This window comes from Agelaius tricolor, unplaced genomic scaffold (assembly GCF_023055355.1).
Source record: "Agelaius tricolor isolate 1412-34295 unplaced genomic scaffold, bAgeTri1.0.p SCAF_2, whole genome shotgun sequence".
Lineage (NCBI taxonomy): Eukaryota > Metazoa > Chordata > Aves > Passeriformes > Icteridae > Agelaius > Agelaius tricolor.
Genome location: NW_027269262.1, coordinates 29,074,396 through 29,097,890, shown reverse-complemented (window position 1 = coordinate 29,097,890; position 23,495 = coordinate 29,074,396). Strand labels below are relative to the sequence as shown.

The 23,495-nt window shown below is 38.8% G+C and overlaps 1 long non-coding RNA gene across 9 annotated transcripts in view; it reads right to left on the bottom strand.

Moving 5' to 3' along the window:
- LOC139604012 (uncharacterized) overlaps nt 1-23,495 on the bottom strand; it is a 109,874-nt gene that overhangs the window by 73,573 nt on the left and 12,806 nt on the right. For all 9 annotated transcript variants that reach the window (XR_011683886.1, XR_011683879.1, XR_011683878.1 and 6 more), the window contains one exon: nt 18,481-18,607. This is a non-coding gene — a long non-coding RNA (uncharacterized lncRNA). The remainder of the gene's footprint in view (nt 1-18,480; nt 18,608-23,495) is intronic.

Sequence of the window (23,495 nt, the reverse complement as noted above, 5' to 3'; positions counted from 1 at the left end):
GTTCTTAGCAGAGCATACAAACCATGGAATGGAGATGGCCTGTTGTGCTTCACACTCCATTGAGCTGGGGTTGCACCACCAGGCAAAATTCTAAAGGCTTGTTCTTGTTTTATGCTGATTTAGACTTATTCTCTTTTGGGAAATACTTTTTTATCCCTACATCCACTATGAAGTCTCCAAATGTTTTAATTTGTCTTCTATTAGCCAGCCTTCACTTTCTTTTACCATCAGTTAATACACTGTGGCTTTGCAAAGTTTCAGAGGTTACTTTTTCCACTATATATGTTCAGTTCTGGAAAGAGGCCCAAAAAAGGGCCCAATCTCCACAAATTGAGCATTTATTTTGAGGCTTCTGCTGCCAGTCCTCATCACTGAACTGAGAAAGTTCATATCATATCCCCATGATATCTCCTCATGTTGTTATGATTGATGGATTCAATCACCCTGGCCACTGTGTTTCCGGAGAATCTGTCCAAATTCTGCATCAATCCCCAAAGAAAGCCTGAAAGTCTAAAGCTCTGTTGCTTGTTTTCCAGCTGCACAGCAAACATGCATAAAATGTATGAATCAATAACAATCACAGCTATTTCAAGAGCTCAGAAGGATGGAGCACTGGGTCGAGGTGAAAACGTTTCACCTTGAATTATGTGCCATGTTTCTCTGGCATCAGTTCTTAGCAACCCCATCCCTGTGCAAGCATTCCCTCTTCAGGCAGAGCTAGTTTATGCTGTGAGGGGGCTGCAGTTAATTCTCTAGGTGCTTGGGTAGCACAGAGAAAACTCATCTCCACAGACAACACCAAAACTGAGTCAGGCATTAATTCCTAAACAAAAAGTGTGTTTTTCCCAAATTAAGGAAGAGAGAGTGACGCTGGCCCAGAACTTCCACACAGCACAGAAGAAAACCCACTTTCACCCCAGGACTGGCATCAGTTTGGGAGGAAGGACATCGGCACAAGCTCTGTCTTGTCAGGCAGTGCTGTCCTCCCACAGCCTGCAGAGCCATGCTCTCCTTGCTGGATATCCACTGGCACTGCCAGCACACTCTGCAGTAGGGATGCTGCTGCTTGCACAGTTCAGGCTCCTTTGCCTCCCTGTCCCTGTGGGGAAAGGATGTACAAGGAGACTGTCATGGTCATTATGACAGGCCATAATTTTTTTTCCACTTCTTATTCAGCTGTGATTTCAGCTGTCCTTTTTCCATAGAAATGAGCTTGTGTAACACCATTTGTGTCCTGCTTGTGAGCACTTAACATCATCTTTTCACTGCTTTTCAGGCACCAATTTATAAAGCAGAGTCAGGCAGTTATTCAAACGGACCTAATTAATTAAATGAAACAGCACCAAGGGAAGGCATGTGGACTGATATAAAAGTTTCATCTAGTGGTACCCTTCACAGATACAGTGACCCTCAGGCCAGTGTCTCCATGGGCTGGAGACAGTGCCACTGAATGTTGCTTCCTGGAGAACTGAGCAGCTATTGCAGGTATTTTACATTTGGGAGCTCTGCCACTCCCTGGCTTATCTACAGCTATATGGAAAGTGTGGGCCAAAATTAACAGTGAAAACAAGCTTTTAAAGGTGGAACTGAACAGGCAACTGCTGATATATGTAAAAATCCTTGGCAGATTTAGAGCTGGTGTCCAGAGGGCACCAGAAAATAGGGTTGGACACAGTGTGACTGGTGCGTCACACTGACACAGAAACGAGCCTCCCAGACACCATCAGGCACACACAGCACTTGCCACATAGCTCCTCCCAGCCAGCCCATGGAAAGCCTGTAACTTCAACTTTGCAGAAACTGATTTCCATATTTACTGTTAAGCCACCATCAGTGTTGTCTGAGGTATGTAACTAAACATGCCGGAGAATGGAGCTGATGATGGATTTGAGAGGATCTAAATTTGCCAGTCTGTAGGTGGTTTTGTCCACTGCTACTTCCTTCCAGTACTAAGAACTGACTATTGCTTCCAGAATTAAACACTCTATATGAAGAAATTTTTCTCACAGCATAACTGACAGAAATTTGAAATGAAATTATAATAATGTACAGTCCACTTGCTGTCTAATGTGTGTGTGGGATTGAATAGTACTTTGCAATACATTCCCTTCTTACTGAATTACTCTAACTTCAAACTGAATTAAAGCACTTAGCTGTCACTACATCACTGAACTTTGATAGCTGGATGCATTCCAAAAGCTGCGTCTCCAGTTGCTTTTCTTGCAGAAATTCACAAATAAGGGGGAAAGAAAAGATTTATTTAAAAAGAAAAAAAATAAAAAAGAAAAAGAAAAAGAAGCTTATTCCTCTGCTTCATTCACCAGTCTAGAAAGTACAATTAGGATATAAAGCACGTATCAGGTGAAAACACTCCATCCAGGTGAGGATCTACTGTGGAAGTGTTCCCAGTCTCTTTCTCTGCAGTAGTGCAGCTACAGCTTTGGCTGAAGCTGTGTGTTTAGCTGTGCACTAATCAATACACTCAAGAACAACACCCCCACTGGTAACTTCTGCAAAACCATGTGGATACCTGCTACTGAATTCAGTGCAACAGCCTCTCACACCCTTAGCTCGTATCCCTCTCTCTTCCATTAGTACCAGTTATGCTGAATTGTGTGGGAACCCACCGAACAATGGATTATAAAAATTTATGCTAAATTATTGCACTATACAAATATTGCACCTAGAATCCTACTTCCAGGGCACATGTTAGCACAGGCTTACCTGCTGCTTAGGCAACATAGGCTGTAGCTGTGCTGGTACTGAGTCATGCACTCAGGCACAGCCATTTTGTAAAGCATCCACACTCCAATATTTGCTTTTGAATGGGTCCCACTGTACCATGTGTGTGAAGGAGCAAGGTCAGTAAGAAACTGCACTTGCCAGGTCTGGTGCCTGTCTGCACAGCACAGACTTCCTGCTCTTGTTGCATTTGCCTGGTAGTGAAGGAGGTAGGCAGATAGACAGCCTGATGAAACTGGCTGCCAGGGAATCATCCTGCTGTATTCTCAGTGTCTTTGATTACTCTTTAATTCAGGGAAAATTCTGTGCGAAGTCCTCCTGACTCTGAACAAGCATATGCATGTCTATTCCAGTTCTTACAAACATGAAAGACTATAAAAGAGTATGTTACCATCCTGGCCACAAATGCCCTTCTGCTACCCAGCCTCCACAGAGAACAAATGCTGTCACTTATGGAAGGAATAACACACAAGGCATTTTTTGAAGTTCAGACTATTGAAGTACAGTTTTTGAGCATTTCATATACTTCAATGACTATTCTTACAGCTAACTGAGAAATAAAAAGGACAGATGCCCAAAAATAGTAAGTAACTAGTCTGAGGTCACATACACTGTGGCTACAGTGTCTGGCAAGGGTAGGATCAAAGCTTAAATATTCTCCAAACACAACATGTCCGCTGTACAGGGGTGAGCCTGAAAGCACATTAGCTGTTACAGCTGAGGAACACCCTCCAGAGCGTGTGCCCTGACAAGACCAGCACATCAGTGCACGGCTTTCACAGCCTCCTCACACACATCCCCCACTGCCTGCCTCCAAGGATGTGAGGGACGAGGCAAAGCACATCACCCTTGCACCTACTCTGGACACAACCTCTTCAAAGGGCTCTACATCTATCCAAGACACTGGACTTGAATATGATTTAATGCTTTCCCCATTTCCCCAGGGACAAGAGTGCTTTAGGAAAATCACAAATTTTGGGTGACCTCAGAGCCTCATGTTCAACACTGGAAATGAAATGAAGAGATAACAGAACAGAAGGTTCCCACAGATAGCTGTTGGGGGGGGGGGGGAAATGGGAGGAGGGAAACAGAAAATAAAAGAATCAAGCATTTATACATTTATTACAGGAATCATTTGGTAGTATAGCCTTTGGTTACTCCAGATGCCAACAGCCCTTCTGTAATGTTGTTCATGAAAAGCAGCATGCAAAAAGTACTTTGGCTGGATTTTGTATTTAATTAAAATGGCTTAGGTTGATCAGTAAAAGGCATTTACACAGAGTGCATGTGCGATCTGGGTAAGGTGTCTCTAAATTAATCTAGATTAGAGTTTGTGGTCTGATTTTAATTCAAGTGAATCATCTATAAACTAATTTAAATACAGTAAATGGTGACTAGACCATGCTAAGGATACTTGGTCCAGTGTGTGTTGAGCTTCAGAAGAGATGCTGTCCAGTGATAGCAAACACAGCTGAATGCCAAGGGACATCAGGGAAGTTTTTAGTGGGACACGACATAAACTTGGAACGCTGAACAATTTCTAAAATCAGTCAGGTGAGAGGAGAGAGCTGTAGAAGGTACAAAGGCATGCACACATGATAGACAGTGAGAGTCACTGGCAGTTTTCAGTGAGATGTATGCAGCATTTCTGTGTCTGCATTCTCTGTGTGTGGGAAGCAGCACGAGAGGACCAGAGCAGGTTGTGGTACGTGTGGTACAGGAGGGGAATGTGGTGCTGGGAGCTGATCCCTGTGATGGAGCTGGTGGGGACCTGCGCTGCCTTCATTTTTGCCAGCACTCCAGTGCTAAAATCCACTGAGCACCAACCTCCTGCCAGCTTCAGCAAAAGAATATGTGCTTAAATTATCTTTGAGGATTTGTGTATCAAATGGTATTACTGCTTTCATCTGTCAATCCATCCAGAGAATTCCTCATCTTCAGCCTGGAAAATGCTGATTAACAGAGGTGGGAGAATGTGGAGGTCTGGGAAATTTGTAAAAGAATATATTTGTCTATGCAAAAAAAAAAAAAAAAAAAAAAAAAGGACTAATAGTATTCAGTAAATTAGTTTTCTGAGATTCTTAAGGAGAAGTTTATTTCTCCTTAAGAGGACACAGACAGGTAGAATTATCCCCTGTAGGTGTTTTAGTATTCAGACAGACAGATTACCTTTGTAGTCCTGCATAAAAGACTGCAGGTAAAGGAAAAATGAACTATTGAATAAAAACCTTTTCTGGTGTTCAAGTGTTCAAAACTTTTCCCTCTGGTAAACACTGTTTTTGTAGCTCAACTCTAGGTCAAAAAAGAAAAAAAAAAGAAAGAAAAGCAATCTCTATGACTCCAAATTATGCTCCTTTACAAAACATATACAGAGAACATGCTCTACAACAAATCTCTGTGCCTTGTTATAAGCAAGGAGGCATCAAAATCCATAGTAACAGCATTTATAAGAGAAAGATCAATATGGCATCTGGTATTTCAAAGGCAGAAAATGATTCTATTAAATTTCTACTGGTAGAAAATGCACTAACAAAATATCTAAAACCCATGGTGGGTTTTAGCCTCTCACACTATGCCACTAGATAAATCATAGGGAAACCATCAAAAATTCTCTGTAAAAGATGCAGTAGGACCTGCTTTACCTGCTTCAGATTGAAACAGCAGCTCTCCAAGAGAATATTGTGGCTTAAGACATTATTGAAATTCTCCAATGTGCATTTTATCAGAGCATCTCTGTTGTTACTGGGATGTGGGGGTAAAGCTTAAGATTTTGGGGGGTTTTGCCTTAGGTACCACTGTTCTAATATTGTCTGTGTGTGTGTCTAACTAATTCAGTTGTGCTGCTGGAAAAACAATAAAATTAGTAACAAAGAGTGAAATACTCTGATTTTGATTCCCATTTTAGATACATAAAAGCAAAACCTAAGAAAGACTACAGAGGGTTAGACCAAAAGTCTGTCCACTCCAGCAGAGTATCCCGTTTTTACAGAATTGACATTAAGACATGTCTGAGCACTGTTTTTGCTCCTGGGACTGTTGACAATGTCTCGTTCTGGTGTTTCATAAATTATGGCCATAAGTGGATGGTTATGGAATCATAAGAACAGGACAACCATATGTTAAAATTTGCTAATAATCTCTCTGCCTTCAATGATTTTAGCTCAGGACCTTATTTCTCTGAACGTGGGCTTCAAGTATTTTGCAATGCTCAGTAGATTTATTTTCATGAGCTTCAGTCATCCCTTGTACATTTTTAGAATCTACCATGTCCTTTGGTGAGGACTGTCACAAGTGATCTACCTGTCACGGGAAGAAGGGAACGAGAGAGCCCTAGCCAGTGGGAAGTTACAGTGTCAGCCCACTGGCTGTCAGTGTTGTCATGTACTCTGCTGGAGACTCACAAATGGATCTACAGAGCAAAATAGTTCTGAAATGTGATGATGAAGTAGATGTTGATGGATATATGCAGAGGGGAGTCCCTTAGCATGAGAGACATCAGAGTAGAAAGCATGAAAAGTGACTGCTTAGGTGGCATGTAGGAAGGACCAACCTAATGGGTTTTCCAGCCTCAGACTCTGCCAGAATGGGGGTTCTGTGAATATAGTGCTGAAGAAGAGCTCAGAAGAGCAATATAGAGTCACAGTCTATTTAAAATACAACACAAGACACATACCAATAGGCCGGGAAGAAGTCTAGAGAGTTGTATCTTTGTTCCTTAACCTTTATATAAGTGATAAATCATACGGTTCCTTCATTCTTCATGGGAAATGACTGGATTTAGAGAGAAGGTTAGACCAAAGCACCTGCTCCCCTCTTTCCCTTGGAACCTGTGTGAAGGCCCATTTTGCTGTAATCACTGACCCTTTTTTCAGTCAAACACAAATATGACTATTCACAAGACCTGGAAATAGCTTCAGCTTAGAGTAACACTCAATGCTGAAGATGGTGACATTTAAATCAAGATAGAGACTGGATTTTTAGATGCATCTGAGATAAAAGCATAGCAACTGGTACAGAGCCTTAGGAATTTGTACATTGGTAGTAATTAATACCAGTCATTAACCTGGGAGCTACAAGGGTTGGTGGCGTCTGAAGGCCTCCAGTGGTTGCTAATAAATCCAAGCTTTTATAAAAGGAACAGAGCAGTTATGGATAAAAGCAGTAGGATGGATGTGACAACCAGCAATTTTAACTTATCACCTTGCAGCTTCATTTTTGAAAGCTTTTACTTCCCACTGATTGCAGACTTCCAATTTTGTGTTGTCATGTAATAAATTACAAAAATTTTTTTTTGGCACAGTTCTTCATAGACAAAGTGTAGAAAAATCTTCTTTTTTCAACAAAATGAGTTGAGTATTGCTTATAATGGTGATTATAAGAAGAAATCGGCACCAAAAAGTAGCCCAGAAATCTAGATACAAATTTAAAATTCTCAGAAGCCAGGATATTTAGGTTTAGTCTTTTCTTACAGGAAGATTTTGCTGTGTGTATGAGGGGGATGGAGGTCATTTTGAAAAGCAGATCTTTAACCCTTTTCCTGAAAGCAGAGGACTGTCTAACTTAATGATATGTCTGTAGGAGACCTGAAGGATATCATAGCAGGGAAATGAGCATTCTCCTCTCATCAGGGGTGTGAAGGAGTAGGCATCATCATCCCTGAGGTGGCTGTAAGGGTGGCACCACTGTGCTGATCACTTAAAAGCTGTCCCCTTTCATCAGGAACTGCCCTATTTAGCACTAGGGAAGTCTTGACTCTAACATTTATTAACATTCACTGCCACATTTACTGCTCACTGAGTTAAAATTCTAAATACGTACTCTAGACCAAAAGGTCTACTTGTCTCCTTTGCTGACAGTGCATATGCCTTGATCATAACCATCACAAAATGTCAGTAATGGATGCAAAGAGAAATTGTGAAGCTGGTAAATAGGTTTTCAATATTTAAGTAATTATCTCCTATGCATTACCCACAAGAAAAGGACAAAGGTGTTGTGGGTTAATTAGAGACCTAAGAGCACAAAGAAATAAAAAAAAAAGCTTTACTCAAACCTGCAATTTTTCTAGAGCAGATGTAAAATCAAAAATAGGCTGTAAGCACTGGACTAAAAGGTAAAGTGTTTGCATAAGAAAAGGGTACTGGAATCAAAGATGCAAAGGTTTTGCCATTATTGTCCCCCTGTGGCTGGCTTGCAAAGGGAGCCCAAGGACTGCCAGCTCAACAGATCTCTTCAGGGACACAGAGCTGGTCAATTCCATCTGCTCTGTTCCCTATGAGGTGCGGCATTTGAGAGAGGTCACATTTTACAGTCAGTGCCATTAAACCATTTCACAGTGATCCATGCGCTATAAGTTATAATATATTACTCAGAATATTTTAATCACCTAAAGTTCTGGGACCTCAAAGCACATATTAATTAATGCCTTTTTTAATTAGTTCTGCCTCAGAGAGAGGAAGAAGACAAAACTGTGCAGCCTTATTAGCACTACACTCTAGATCTGTAATTAAATCCAGAACACACAATATAATAAGCATAAGGACTTAAAGCAGTGGAATATTGGTCACCACCACAGCAGCCTCCCACTGTTATATTTTTTTTTTCCTTAACATTATACTTCTTTTTTCCAGTTTCCACAAGGGAAAAGGCAAAAGAGTTCTGCTCCTCATGGACCAAGCTCTATTCTTGCAGTAACAACATCCTCTTTTGTGGAATTATTCTATATTCCATTGTACTCAGAAGAATAAACTATTATTATGAGGAAAAATCTTTTTGGCTACTAGCCACTGTGTATCTGTCTGCAGGCACAGAAACCTCTGTTTTGCTGCCTTCAAGCATTTTGCCTCTTTCACTGTCCAAGAATTGCTGAAGATGCTTTATTTTAAATTTCACAGCTGCTGGTTTCTGAAAGGAAAAAAATGGGTTCTTCTTATTTTCTGTCTCTTCACAATAAATTAACTGTGAGCTGAATGGGCAAGTCAGTGTTCAAAGGTCATCCAGCCAATGAGTGGAAAAGCATCAATACAACACCCAGAACTACCAATCTCTAGCCTCCTAGCCTTGCCAAATGACCAAGCTAGGAAATTCCAATTACTGCTATTCAAGCATCTTCTTATATGCATTAAAGACACTAAAGACAAACATAACTCCAATAAATTGACATTCTAAGTCCCTCAAAGTCAGTAATGGTTTTCCTGTGGACTCCAAGTCTTTTAGGATAGGACCTTCAAAGCCTAATTACAATACTGGGAAAAAAATTATCTAGTTCTGTACTATCATATAGCATTAGTTTTCAACTTTGTTTTGCTTGCAGCTCCTTAAAATTTACCCAACAGGCTTGATTTTCTTAGCAAAGTTCTACAGACACCCGAAGAGTGGTTCTCACACTCTCAGATAGGTGTGGGTCATGCACTGGAAACATTTGCTAAGGGGAAGCAAATGACATTCATGTAAAAAATCCCAAAACATTACCAGTAACTAATACAGGAAAGTTTTGTTGGTTTTTTTTTTTTAAATTTTGTAGTAATTAACAATATTTTTTTACTTTAAATTGCAATAAATCCCCTCAATTTCACTCCTCCTGCTCCATTCCATGGAATTTCTCCAAAGAAATAATGAAGTTGAATAGTTATGCTTGCAGAAATTGCTATTACTTTATCAATGCCCAAGCCAACAAAAGAATTTTTCATGCACCTGCACAAAAGAGAAGGAACTGAACAGCTTTCAAGAAATGTGCTATATTTCAATATATCCTGGTGACATGCAGAAGGATATCTACAATTCTGAAAGGAGTAGAGATGGAAGAATGAGTGGAGAGGGAAATCTTTACACTCATGCTTCTTTGTAATGAATTCACCAATATTAGAACAAATAATGCTGCCTTGCTCAGGAACAATTCTTGGCCAATAAATTTTGCATCCAATTCTAAAACATCATTTTAGTAATTTCTTAAATGCAAACCAATGTTAATGTTTCAGCATTTTTTACACTTAAATGTAATATTTCACTTTATTATTTCCTTCTTTGCATTTGTTCTTATTTTGATTTATTCTATTCTAATTTGTTTTGCAATTTTAAGCAATTTTTGGATATATTTAGTGTTTCATGAATTCTGATGGCTTTGTTAACTGAACCCGACAGCATGTTTAGTGGATTGTAGCAGGTTTCCATCTACTCCTCAGCATCAAACTGTAGAGACATTAATGTATGCCCAAATTAGACCAAAGCAGCAAGTGAGTTTAGACTGGTTTAACCTTCCCCAAAGTTTTAGAGGAGCTCATTAATGTTGCTCTGCACAGCACCTATAGTCTTATAATGAAGACATGATGCAATATTGCTTTGATACTTTCTTGTATCAAAGCACCTTGCAAGAAATTGACTTTTTATGCCCTGTTCTTCGTATAATTACCAGGTTTTTTCATCACAATTCTTAACTTTGACTCCTCCTGTAAAGGCTCCTAAAGTCCTCCTTATATTTTGCAGGTTTATTAGAAGGACCAAGAAGAAAGGAGTGGAAAACAAAAGGCTAAGGTGTCACTAACCTTATTCATACCTATGAATAATGCTTTGCTCCATAAATAATGCACTGAACTCACAGCATATGGTACAGGTGTTTGTTTGCCAGAGTCGATAATATTTTCATAATATATTCATGAATATTTGGGAATTGGGAGAAGACTTGCTTTTCATTTGAAGTTGAAAATAACAAAAGTCAACCAACATTTTATGAAAACTGTTTACAATGAAAAAATACGCAGTTACGTTTGTGCTTCAGTAGCTGAACTCCAGCCTCAGGACTCAGCTTGAGACAAAATCTCATCTCAGAATGCCTTGAATTTGGACAGATGCAAAACTTAACAGGTTCATGGAGACATCTTTAAATAGAGCATAACAGAGTGTTCAGTTTATTGGGGGCAAATGTTACAGACAAATTTCATTGAAAACCCACTTCATTTTTTTGCCCAGCTTCTGCTTTCTTGTTAATGCATATCCACGAATAAATTGTGAAAGCCTAACAAAGATTTTAAGGAGAAAATCAAAGAGAAAACAAGACAAGACAAACAGGTTCAATTCCCTCTGCAGAGCATTTGCAGAAAGATATCAGACTAGATACTTTTCAGTTAGAGAAGAGTAGGGGAATGGACACAAAGACTGACTTTCCACAGAAAGCTGATAGTTGTTTTGGAAATACAGAAAAAAAATGTAATTATTTTTCCTCTCTGCCTCCAGCTTCTTTCTTCTTTTTATTCCTCAAGGAATTAACTTCTTTTTTTTAACCATGAACCCAAGTGCATTGGGGTAACTTAACTTCAATAAATTAAGCAACAGCTGTTCCTTTTAGAATTCCAGTTGTAAAAATTGATTAATTAACTATTAAATATTTCATCAATAAATTTACTTCCTGAATGTGTGCCTGCTGGAATGCAAAATGCTGGACCTACTTTTTTAGCTTTCTACATTCAGGTTAGAGCCAGAAGTGCAAAGCAAATGGAACATGCCAGATGGGTAGTCTGCTGCTGTAAAGAAGTCTCTGGAGCAGCAAAAGGTAATTCAGTCCAGCTTCTGTAAACTACACTTCAGGCAAGATGACTAATAGGAATAATCATGAAATCAGCAATATAAAGGAAAATACAACTTCCTGCAATAAAATGAGAAAGGCCTTCAAAGATAGAGACAAACTGGGAGGTTGACTTTGCAACACCTTGTGGCAATGAGCAGTGATCAAGATTACAAAGAGATTTGTGCCTGAAATCTGGCCTGCTTCTTTCAAGCATAGCAGTTGATCTAATAAAAGATAGTATCTCCTCTAAAACCTTGCCTCTCTTAGATTTTTTGATCAATTCTTATTAGACAAAATAGTGCTATTTCATTTTTCATTGGGGATTTTAAAGAGCTTTACAAAGAGGTTTATAGGTATCACTGGGATTCTTGATGCATGAAGTACAATGTACTACATCCTCAGAGGCTGTCCTTTGTGCTTTGACACTCCATATCCTGACTCAGACACTGAGGTGCTGTTAGATGGGGACAGCCAGGTGCCTCAGCACAGAACACCTGGAAGGCCGATCTGATGAAGCTGGATGAGTGATTTTGCTGGAGATGGAAGTGCCCTTCTTTCCCCCCCACCCTCCCCAACACAGGCGCTGTCCTGAGCTGGGACTTGCACAATTCACCACTATGGACCGTCTCCTGAAGATGGATACTTGAGCCATCCCTTACAAAATACAGAAAACATCCTCTCCAAACATCATGGAGCTCTCACTTGGAATATCAAATTCCAGTTTCAAACACTTTATATATCTGAAAATGTTTGGCCTCTTCTCCTCTATCTCTTGGTACAGTTCATTAATTCTCCTTCTGCCACCCCCCAATCCAATGAACATTTAATCACCTCATTGAAATTGGAACAGTTTGAAACAAGGGAAGGACAATCTTGACTCCCATCACTCTTTCTCAAAGCTTACTCTGAGCCTGTTGTTTAAGGTGCTTCCCCAGAGAGGCAGAAAATGCAAATTCCTATCCACTTAGGCAGAGGTGGGACTTGAAGTGGGAAGAAGTGGGATCTCCCAACTGCTGGATGAGTGCCACTAGACCAGAACTGAGTGTGCCAGTGCCACAACACTGAATCTTGCATCCATTTCTAAGTTTGAAATCCTGACAGATCTGAGGTACAAGACATGCTGAAGTGCTCAGCAGTCTCCAGGCTGGAGACACACTGGGCATGTCGAGGATATAAGACACATCAGGAACATCTTAGCATTAGATGTTTACCCGATAGCCAGACACAAGTGGTTCTGCTCTTTCAGATATATGGATATATAGATTCCAAGCCCTCTATATTTTCTTTTCTTGGAAATAAATACTTTTGCACTTCAGGAACATCCAAGCACCACCACCACCTTCCGAATCTAGCACAGAGCAGCAGACTATGAACAGAAGAGACATCTATAGTACAATTATTCCAGCTTTTTTAATCAATAGCTGACCTGCTCAAGGAGAGCTTGGATACTGTAGAAAGAAAGTGAAACGTGATGATGGCATGAAGGTGTGCTAGGACAAGAAAATGTGGACAAAGCTCTGCATACCTGGGGTCACACTTTCCAAGCTGTCTCAGTTAAGTTCTGGTTTTTTCATATGGCAGTTTCACATGTGCACAGCTGGGAATGACTTCATTTGAATCCATTCCCATTCAAACTGCAGGCACAAACCCTGTGAAGACCATGAATTACACCCTGGACTTTGCACAAATTTCTCTGTGTGGGTAATCTTACATTTATACAAAAGCAGGCTTTTAATATCCTTTTCCAGACAGCTACAGAAATTTCATGGATGTAAGAGACGGACACATTTCGTGACCCTTTAACTAATTATTGTGCTGTTACTACCATTGGTGCTTTCTACATTTGCTGACCTCAGACTAAACTTACATGCCTCTCTTCACATGATTTCAGACTGAGTATGACTTTCCTCTCATATCCATTTTCATTTAACTCTGATCTGTCCCTTTTATGAAATTCTGAGTTGGTTTTCATAGAAATCTTATCTGAAATCAAAGCTCTGTTTCTATGTAACGCTTTGGGATACAGCCTTATCTTGTGCCATTATTAAAAACAGAAAGCTCTTTTATTCAGGTATATTTTTGACCTCTGCTCTTCTCTATTTGGAACAAAGCCTTCAGCCTCATGGCCAAGAATAGAAGCAGCATCATTCAGTTCCCAATTCTATACCTTAACTGCTAGATGATGCTTCCTGTGAGTATATAAAATTTCATTTAAATGCAAAATCTCATTATGTTTGCTTACACTAACGATGTGTTAATATTATTTTTTATATCCTGCCTTTCCTTATGACCTCCCTAGTCCTCCAGGGCTTAGCAGATTTTCAAGGTCCATTACAACAGTGGAAGAAGGTTTATGTGACTACTTGTCACTCAGCCTCTATGTTAAAGGTTCCCAAAGAACAGCTGGGGACATTTATTACACCATAGTCAGCACTGTTTGAAAAAGCACTCTGTGACTCTGTGTTAACAAAATTTCTGACAATGCAGATATTTTAGGAAACAAGCAGAAAAATTTCTAGGATATTACCACCAGCCAAGCACTAGTATTATCCAAGAATTCAGCACTTTCAATATGTGATGAAATATCCAAAAGTACTTTTTTTGCAACCACATGTATAGAATGAGATGCATTCTGCTTAAACAGAGGACACAAATATAGTGTCCTCTGTTTAAGCAGAATATAAAATATAAAATAGTGTTAAGACACTCAATCCCAGCCCATCATAATTACAGTAAAAGAAAAACAACCTGTGGTTCTGTAGATAAAGCTACCAGGTAAGAGGATAAAGAGTTATTGTTAGTATATAGTGCTCTGCCAAAAAATTATGACTAACAAGAAATTAAGAAACAAGTAGAATTTAATAAAAGGCTCAATAAAAGTGGCTATATTGCACATCAATCTATTGCAAAAGCTTTTAATAGTAAAACTATGACTTATTTGTGACTCTGGCTTATTATGTAGGTTGTGAAGATGCTTTCTAAGTGCAGAAGGAAGATAGAAGAAACATGTTATGCTCTACAAAAGCTTGGGTTCTATTTAAAATTTTTTTCAATCAGAAATGGAGTATCTGAGGAAGAGCAATTGTAATAAGTCTCATTATCTTCTGAAAAACCAAGGCATCACAGACAATATATTTGTCCAACAATATAACCATATGTTCATGTTCTTTTGATCAGCAGTAATATTAGCCAGCTAAGCTCCAAATTTCAACAGCACTTTAGTACCCAGCTTTTCATTGCATTGGCAAACAGCCACAGTGAATGAAGTACTCACTACACTGAGAGATGGTCAAAATTGGAATTTCTCTTCTGCAGAAAACTCTGACCCTTCAACATTTGATGATGATCTAAATCAGAAAGAATGTCACTACTTCAGAATTTCCCATTAAACAAATGGCTTGAAGAAAAGAGATTCAGGAATCCAAAAACAAAAGCATTTTGGTAATGACAAAACAATTTATTTTGACATTATTAATGGTTTTAGTTTGATATGGTAAAAAGCTTTGCATCAATTGTATCTAAATGCTGTCTAAACCATTTGGATTACATTTGACGTCATCACAGTAACATGGTTAACATTAATACACAATGTGGAAGGACAAAATAAAGAACTGGAATTACTAAACCTGAAGATTTTTATGGAACTGAAATAATTATTTCTGACAGTTTTCCAAGGATATCTCCACTGTATCTGTTATAAAATCTTAACATATGACTACCCTTCATTCACTGGTAATAAACAGAACAATCCTCCCTTTTCTTGCCCCAAAACAACTCGATTGGAAAATGTGATTAGGTATGGCCTTTCTGAAGTGAGTGGGAGTTCTGGCACTGACATCAATTAAGTCAGAACTTTTTTCACTGATTTCAGAAGGACTACTTGCATACTTGAAAACATGCTAACATAAATCCTGTATTGATCTGGAACCTTAACAACAAAACTTCAAAGGAAATTATCCCATCTAAATCCCAGCTGAGAGCATAGGGCAAGACTCTTAAATATAGTGCATAGACTCTCAAAAAAGCAAAAGCATTGTTTAGCCAGATTCTGAGACCATTTTCCATTAATTTACATCATCTGGAACAACAGCAAAAATAGATTATTTCAAAATCAGTATGACCAGTCCACCAGTTTTAAAGCATCTTCAACCACAGGAAAAGAGGGACGTTATTTTTATCATACACTTAGAAAAAAAAAACATTACTGTTACTGCATTATTAAAATCTGTATACTTATAAATAAGGTAGTGATTTCCAACATGAAGAAGATACTGTTCTCGACAGTCAATACAATAAAAACTAAATCATGTGGTAAGATAAACGAGAGATTTCACCAAATGTGGGCAAATATGCCTCAGGCACCATCTATTATGTGCGCATCTGCCCACAGAGCAGATTGCTATCATCTAGAGTTATCAAAAGGCTCCATGTATTTCTCAGGAAACAAGCACAAACACTCTCAATGAATCATGGTGCTAAATACATGTTCGTCCGTCAGTAAGACATCATCTTCCACCTTGGTTGTGCCTGAGAGAAAATGTTTTCTTTTTTTTTTTTTTGTGTGAATTCAGATAAAAAGAAGAGTTGATTCTCTTCTTGCCTCCTGCCTAATCACTTGAGCATGTGCTTTACTGCAGACTTGAAAGGCCTTGTGGGGCCCTTTCGTTTTGGTACAGGCAGGGCCTCATTGCCAAGCCCATCTACATTGCCTGCTGTAGGCAGGTACCATTTTCTGATGGTACCTAGGAGACAAATTTCTTTGGATGACTGCTGGCCTGGATATAAACATGAAGCTAGAGATCCTTACATCATTTTTTTTCCAATGTAGTCCAAAGAACATCCCCCCTGCTGCAGCTGATGAAAGACTAACATTCATCTTCATCTACCTCCAAAATCAGCTGGTGCAAAGTAAAAGGTGTCCAACAATAGAGAAGCATATTTAAGGGCAAGTAGAAAACAGTATTTCAAGCACAAATCATGCAACACAAATCATTGCAAAATGGCATTGAAATTTTCAGAATGATCACTTAAAAGCCTCTTTGTTTTCTTTAAATGAATGTTTATTTTTGGTGCATTAACTCAGTATTTTGGTATCAGTAGGTGGAATGCATACTTTAAATTAAACTTCATAAGGATATTAGCCAGAGCTTTGCATCTGCATTCATCTAAATAGATGACTGTATTTAATATTGCAGTATAACCTTGCTTAGTTTTCAAAATAAATTTGCAAAGGGAGTGGACTCCTCTGAGGATAATCAATGTGATAGGGAGGGTTTCTTTTTTAATCTCTACACCATTATTTGAAACTGACTAAACCAAATTTGTTTCGTTAAATTACCTGGGAAACCAAATGGAATTTGAACCCTTCTTCCAGGTACAGCAATGTAGTTGGAAACAAAGCTGTGCCACAAAGCAGATTACCCAAAGAAAGTAGTTCTGTCAACCCTATTAAAACTGGCCAGAGTGACTGAACTGTGTTCCCAGAGTGAATACACCACAGAGATGGAAAAGGAGCAGTGATCTCCCAAGTACCAAGGTTTTTAGTACAAGTCCCAGCCATTACTATGGAAAAACCTGCATGGATCCCATTGGATCTCTATTAGAACTATGGCAGCCAGCAACAAGACAAAACAGAGATGGGGAGCAAGTAGGCATCCACTGAAATGCAAGGCTAAGGACCACCTCTCTGTGTTGACAGATGTGATACACCATTTTGACAATGCAATTCCACTGAGGTTCTCTAATCCCCATTTAAGTATTGTTGGATATTTTTAGTGGATTTTCCACATGTTTTAAATGTTCAAGGAATGATCAAGCACCTTGCTCTATCACTGTAAATTTTTACCTATGTTTATTAATTATGTCTATTGACAGCACAAGCATGTAAAGTGTTTAACAATGAGAATTATTGGCTTGGTAGAATGTGCAAAAAGTTCACTAGAAACTCGTGGCTAATGGCCAGAAGTCAACATTAACACAAGCATAAAACCAGAGTAACTGCAAGAATGATTCCAGGCCAATTAAGGTTCAGTAAACATTCAGCATCTGTGGGTTCCTTACGGTTTTTATTAAGCCAGAATGAAAGCTTTATGCACATAATTCTGTACTATTTTTTTCCTTTATGCTTAAAATAAGAAGCTTCTCCCTAAAGGTCTCCCAAGGTCTGAATCCTTCACTACATTTAATCACTTTTGTTGTCTTTCCTTCTTCTTGGCAGCAATTTTGCCTGCGTACTCCTGGGACTGGTGTTGCATTACAGATTCATCAATGATTTGCTGCTTACTCTACATTATCCCACAAGTGCTGAGGCAAACAGTTCCTTGCCAGGATCAAATGATCCTCTATATTTGCCTGCAGTTTAAAATCTTGTTAATGTTGACACTTCTGACGAAAGCTCCACTTTGACACTGGAATGTGTGAAACCTGCAGGCTTTGGTGACTGCCACATAAACAGGTACCCAGGGCACAAAGTTTTTTCTAGGTCCTCTATTAGCCCACAGGGACATAATCAACTTAAGCAACATCCTTACCAGAAACAACGTCAAACAGAACAGCTCACACAGCCTGTCTGTCTGGAGGTGATGATGCTGATTGGTGACAGAGAGACTGCTTGCTAAACCAGCGTGTCTGAGGATTTTGCTCTAAAGTCAATTAACTTTAATGGTAAGACTCCAAATTGCTTCAATGATCTTTGGACCAAGCTCAATAAGAACTAATTAGGTCTCCATTCCAAAGGTTAGTTGTCAGAATTATTAATGGATTTTTGTTTACTTGTTTTTAGTATTGGACAAGAGGGTCTTTTTTAGTTATTTAGAGGAACTGAGATAATTCAGAAAGGCTTAAATTAAAATACAGGTGCCAGTATTAAAAAAATTAATTTCCCATAAACAGACAAGTAAAGAAATTTTACACCCTGTGCAAATGTGGTCCACTTCACAGGGACAAAGGAAACACAAACTAAAGTTACTAACACCTGTAATTTAGTTCTGTGGTATTTACTACACTCCACAGCCTTACTCAACCTTGCATGTGTTTAACATGAGTACAGCTAGGTTTACTATCTATAGCTTCCAGTTCTGACAACAAAGTCTAGGACCAGGGCTGGACTTTTCAGAACTCATCTCATTCCCTCTGCTGAAAACTCTTGACATAGGAGAAGATTGTATGTCTGAAAAACTTACCACAGGAGAGAACATACTTGAAGAAAGACTGTGATGAAGGTTCCTCATGTGGGAGTGATACCACAGCAAATGCCTGTGCAGTCTTGGCACTTTCTACAATTTATTTATTCTGTGAGCAGATCATCACCTGCAAATCAAATTAAGAAATACTCAAAATCTGAAAGTTATAAATTAGACCAAAGTAATTTATGTCATGATTTTCCTCCTACTTTTCCTTCCTTTCTTTTCCTGGAAACTGCAGGAAATACTTGAAGTTCAAAGTACAATAAATATAATCTAATCAAATTGCATTTATAGCATACAAGACAGAAAACAGAGATGTAGTTCTTCACTATGAATTGGTCAGAAAACAAAATGATTTAACTTGAAATGCAGTGCTCAAAAAAAGACCTAAATTCAGTCTTTGGATACTGGAGTCCAATTCTCTCTGGCACTAACAAAATGTCATGTCATTTTCTGGAAGAACAAGGTCTGCACTTTTGCTGCTGAGCTCTGAAAATCTAGTTATATGAGGAGAGAAGAGTCTGTCTTCGTGGTATGGTGGAAGGAATGAGAGAAAAGTCACACCCTCACATGGTGCATACAAAGGCAGAGACCCAAAAAACTCTTCCTGGGGACAGGGACTGCCCTTCTTTCTCCCTGATAGGGACTACACCCCCTGAAATAAAAGGGAGTAAAGGAGGAGGGTTGCTCCACTCTCCTCCATCTCCTATCCACCTTGCAGTCATGAAAGGATTAAGTTCAAATTAATTCTGGCACAGAGGTTTTCCACAGGCTTCCCCACCTGCCCCTTTGCCAGAGGCTTTATCAGCTGAAACATGTGCCTGCTCCGTACCTGTTCCAAGTCAAGGTCACTCACTGTCTTAAGGCAGATGAGACACCAGGATACAATTATGATGTGCTGAAGGTTACTGGATGGAAGTCAGGGTGGGTACAGGAATATGCACACACATAATTTGTTCTGTGCTTGGACACAAACCCTTGGCAACCAGGTTTGGTCTGATGTGATGGGCTGAGGGCTGGGCTGCAGTTCACAGTCTCTTACAGAGATTTAGGCTCACTGTGTAGCTCTGGTGTTTAGAAGCAGTGACACTTGAGCTGAAGACAATGAAGATGTGGGCAAACAGCTTTTCTGAAAATCAGTTTCTCAACAGTCAGAGTCATAGAACCATAGAATGGTTTGGGTTAGAAGGGACCTTAAAAATCATCGAGTTTCAATCCCTCAGACATGGGCAGAGACCTAATCTCTTCCAGTAGATTAGGTTTCTCTAAGCCCCCATCTAACCTGGCTTTGAAGTTTTCCAGGAATGGGGCATTCAAAACTTCTCTGGGCAAGGTCTTGTAATAGCACTGAGCAACAGTTACTCAGATTTCAAATTAACAGAGAGACAATAAATATATTTTGGATTAATATGAAGAAAAATTGGAAGAGCTTAGATGCACTATATCTCTGTGCCAAGTCCAGACTAAAGTCTCAATTAGGATGTGTAAGCATCTTTGCAACCTGTGTGAAAAATAATCACAAAACTGGTATTAAACTATGCCCAGTCAATCAGAATGATCCATAACGTGGAAGTTTTTAACAAGCTGCTGCCCAACATTTTTGACGTGTTTTAAAACAAGCCGTTCTGATCAGCCCTGTAGAAGCGAGTGATTCTAAACCTAATGATTCTCCAAAGAGGAGAAGACATAAAGATTTAGCAACTCAGTAGGCATGACTGCACAGACCTCTGCTGCCAGCTTGGAAATGACAAATGATTTGTTAATGGAGAAGCTTTCTTTTTGTATTATTTTTTTGCCAATGAAGTGAAAACAGAGCATTGATTAAGTAATCCAAACTGAGAAAATACCATCCAAATTGGATGAGAATTTTCAGACCAGCAGCTTCAGACCAGGTTTCAAGGCTTTGAAATATAACTTCTGCTTGTTGCTTGATGCCTAAAGATACCTATCCTGGAGCCACAGACAGTAATTGATGTCAAGCTGACACTGTAGTTCACAGATGAATTTCAGTTGTGTGGGCCACGGCACATGCACAACACTTGTGTGAAAAAATGCTTTCTGTATCAAATGCTACGAACTGAGAGAGAGTATTAATAGAGACATCAACAAAAAAGTTCTCTGCACAAATAGAGTATGGCTGAAGAATACCAATAGCCCAGCATGCCCCTGGCCTAAAATCACCCTTCTCTTCCACCTGTCAGATGAAATCATTTGTACAAAAATTCAGACTGAGCCTTTCACTCACAGTATTAGGTTTCTGCACAGCTAAAATACTAAACTTATATCCTGTGGAATAATTTTACCAAAGTCACCATATATATTCAACACTAAACAAAAACTAGCTGTCTAGAGGTAATTAAAAATATTTTCAGGTTTTTTCCTCTTGCAGAAAAGAATTAAGTTTTCCAGGGGAGCTTTAAATACAAGCTTTGGCACTCACAGATATTAAAGTTTGAGTGACTCATATTCTCATTCCCTTGCGTAGCTACACTACTAGGCTGTATTTCCCTCAATTCATCACAGAATAGGCTATGTCCACAGCCATAAAGCAGAGATAGTGGCATGTCATGGAGCACTAAGTCCAAACAGGAAAACAGGCCCCTAAGTAGAACAGGAGCAATAAGCATCTAAATTGTCATACTCAGAAGGCACTATGGAGACTTATTTAAATTAAAATATGTAATAAATGTTTAAGTTGACTGTTTGGTGTCTGGGGAGGGGGAGTTATTAAAATAAACCTGCACAAAAACATGCCCTTTCACTAAAAATATCCTAACACACCCATAGAAAACTGCTGCAATGAAAAATTTTCACCTTAATCAGGTCAGTTTGTCTGGACAACTGCTGGGTAAATAGCTATGCCATTCTATTTGTATTGCAGCTCATGCTCCAGAGCTCGGAAAAATCAACATAGGCATATAAGCCAAGTCAAAAATATGCTTCATTTTTAACAGACAAGCATTGAAAGAAATGGTATGGGGTTTCTTTTCAACTAGCAATCTTTATATTTTATGCATCCAAAAATTAAACCAGTTATTTTTGTGTCTCTGAATTTTAAATCAACACCCATTATTTTACAGCCTGTTAACAAACAAATTGTCCCTGATATATCAAAATTGCTTTCCTGAAAAGTTCATGCAAGACTACAAATCCTAAGGCTAAGATCCTTTTTTCTGAAAATATTGTTCAGAAAACATGCACAGATACGGGAAGGAGCAAATTTCCCTTACCATGAATTATCAGCCCTATTTAACCTATTATCTCCACATTCTTGATTGAAAAGTTTCCAATTGTTTGAACACCTTTTTCCCTGAAAAAAAAAAACCAAAAAACAAAACGAAAAACAAACCTCAAAACACTAAGAATAAGAGAACAAAGATTTGTGTTGATTGTTTTAGAAAAGAAACTGAGGAAAAAACATTATCAGTGATAAAATTATTTGTATTTTTTTGTTGCTGTTGAAATGAATTACTGAGCACAAGATTTGCTGGTGAGTAACTGCAACACTGGTGCCAGAGGAGACCTTCTTATAGGACTCTTTGCAACACTGTGGTGGTGCCTGAAATTCTATTCATAGTCTGAGTACCATCTTGATCACATTTTCCTTGAAATTCCTTAATATAACATTATGCAAGCACTTCTACGGGATTTGTTGTTCTTCTTTTTGGAAATCATGGAATCATAGAATGAATCATAGAATGGTCTGTGTTGGACAGGATCTTAAAGACCATCTAGTCCTACCCCACCCTTGCCCTGGACAGGAACGGCTCTCACTAGACAAGGCTGCTGAAGGCCTTGAACACTGCCATGTTTGTAGCTCCATGGACAACCTGTTTCAGTGTCTCACCACCTTGACAGAAAGGAATTTCTTCATAATTACAGTTATACAAAAACCTATTTCTTTCTAAATAGAGTACATTGTTTCACTGCCTGAGAGGGAAGTAATAGCTGTGTACATACATGGAATGACACACTTCAAAACAGAATTCTGCTTCCATTTTTTTCTATAGCCCAGGATCCTGCTTTGATGTGAAGATGACATATCAGGTAAGTACTGAAACACATACAGATTCCTCACTAACCTCTCCTGAATCTTTCTGACACACACTCACAGAAGTGACATTCCAGCTGACTTTTATCAGTCAAATTTAGATTCACTGATGCTGCTGAAGTAAATGGATGTAGTTACATACAAAAGAGATTTGAAGGTTTTTTTTTCATTCTCACAGCAAAAAGTTACACTACTCAAAGTAGTTGTGTCCATTAAAAACCCCTCTTTTTTCATTAACTCATTATTTTAAATATATTTCAAAATTTATTTGTAGTGGAAAAAGGATTCATAAGTAGGAACCACAGGAGAGTCATAATTCAGGTCACATTTGTGCAGCTCACCAGCTAATCTGAAAATCTAAATCTGCAGAGACTTTCTGATATCTTCTCAGAACTGTGCATCATATTACTTATGAATAGTCTCAATTCAAAAGAAAGCTTTTAAAATACCAAAAAATATTTTCTGCGTTGTCATCTACTTCTTTGTTCAGCCTGTTCGTCTCTTTTGCTCAATATTTGCAAATTACCAGACAAATTGGGTTTTGACCCATCCACTGCCTCCTCCCTGTAACAGATTAATGGCTAATGCATAATCCCTCTGGATTGGCTACAAAATGCAATGGCTGCAGTGGAGAATATACCACACTTTCTACTTTTACCAATTGCTTTGTGTATGGTGATAGATTATTAAAGTGAAACCATAGGAAGATAAATGAAAATTTGTCTCCTTTTATTCCCAGTATCCTACTGAAATTTCCTACTCCTACTAACAACTGTAGTGGATGAAAATAAGAAAAAACATTCCTGCTACTGAGAGATTGAGAAATCAAGGGGACTGGGTGCAGCTACTGGTTGTGCCCCAGGTGAGTGACACTGGCTTCTTTCACACCTTTCACACCTACCATGAAAATGATGTTTGCTTCCTTTGGTGCTGAATGTATTTTACATATTTCAGTTGCAAG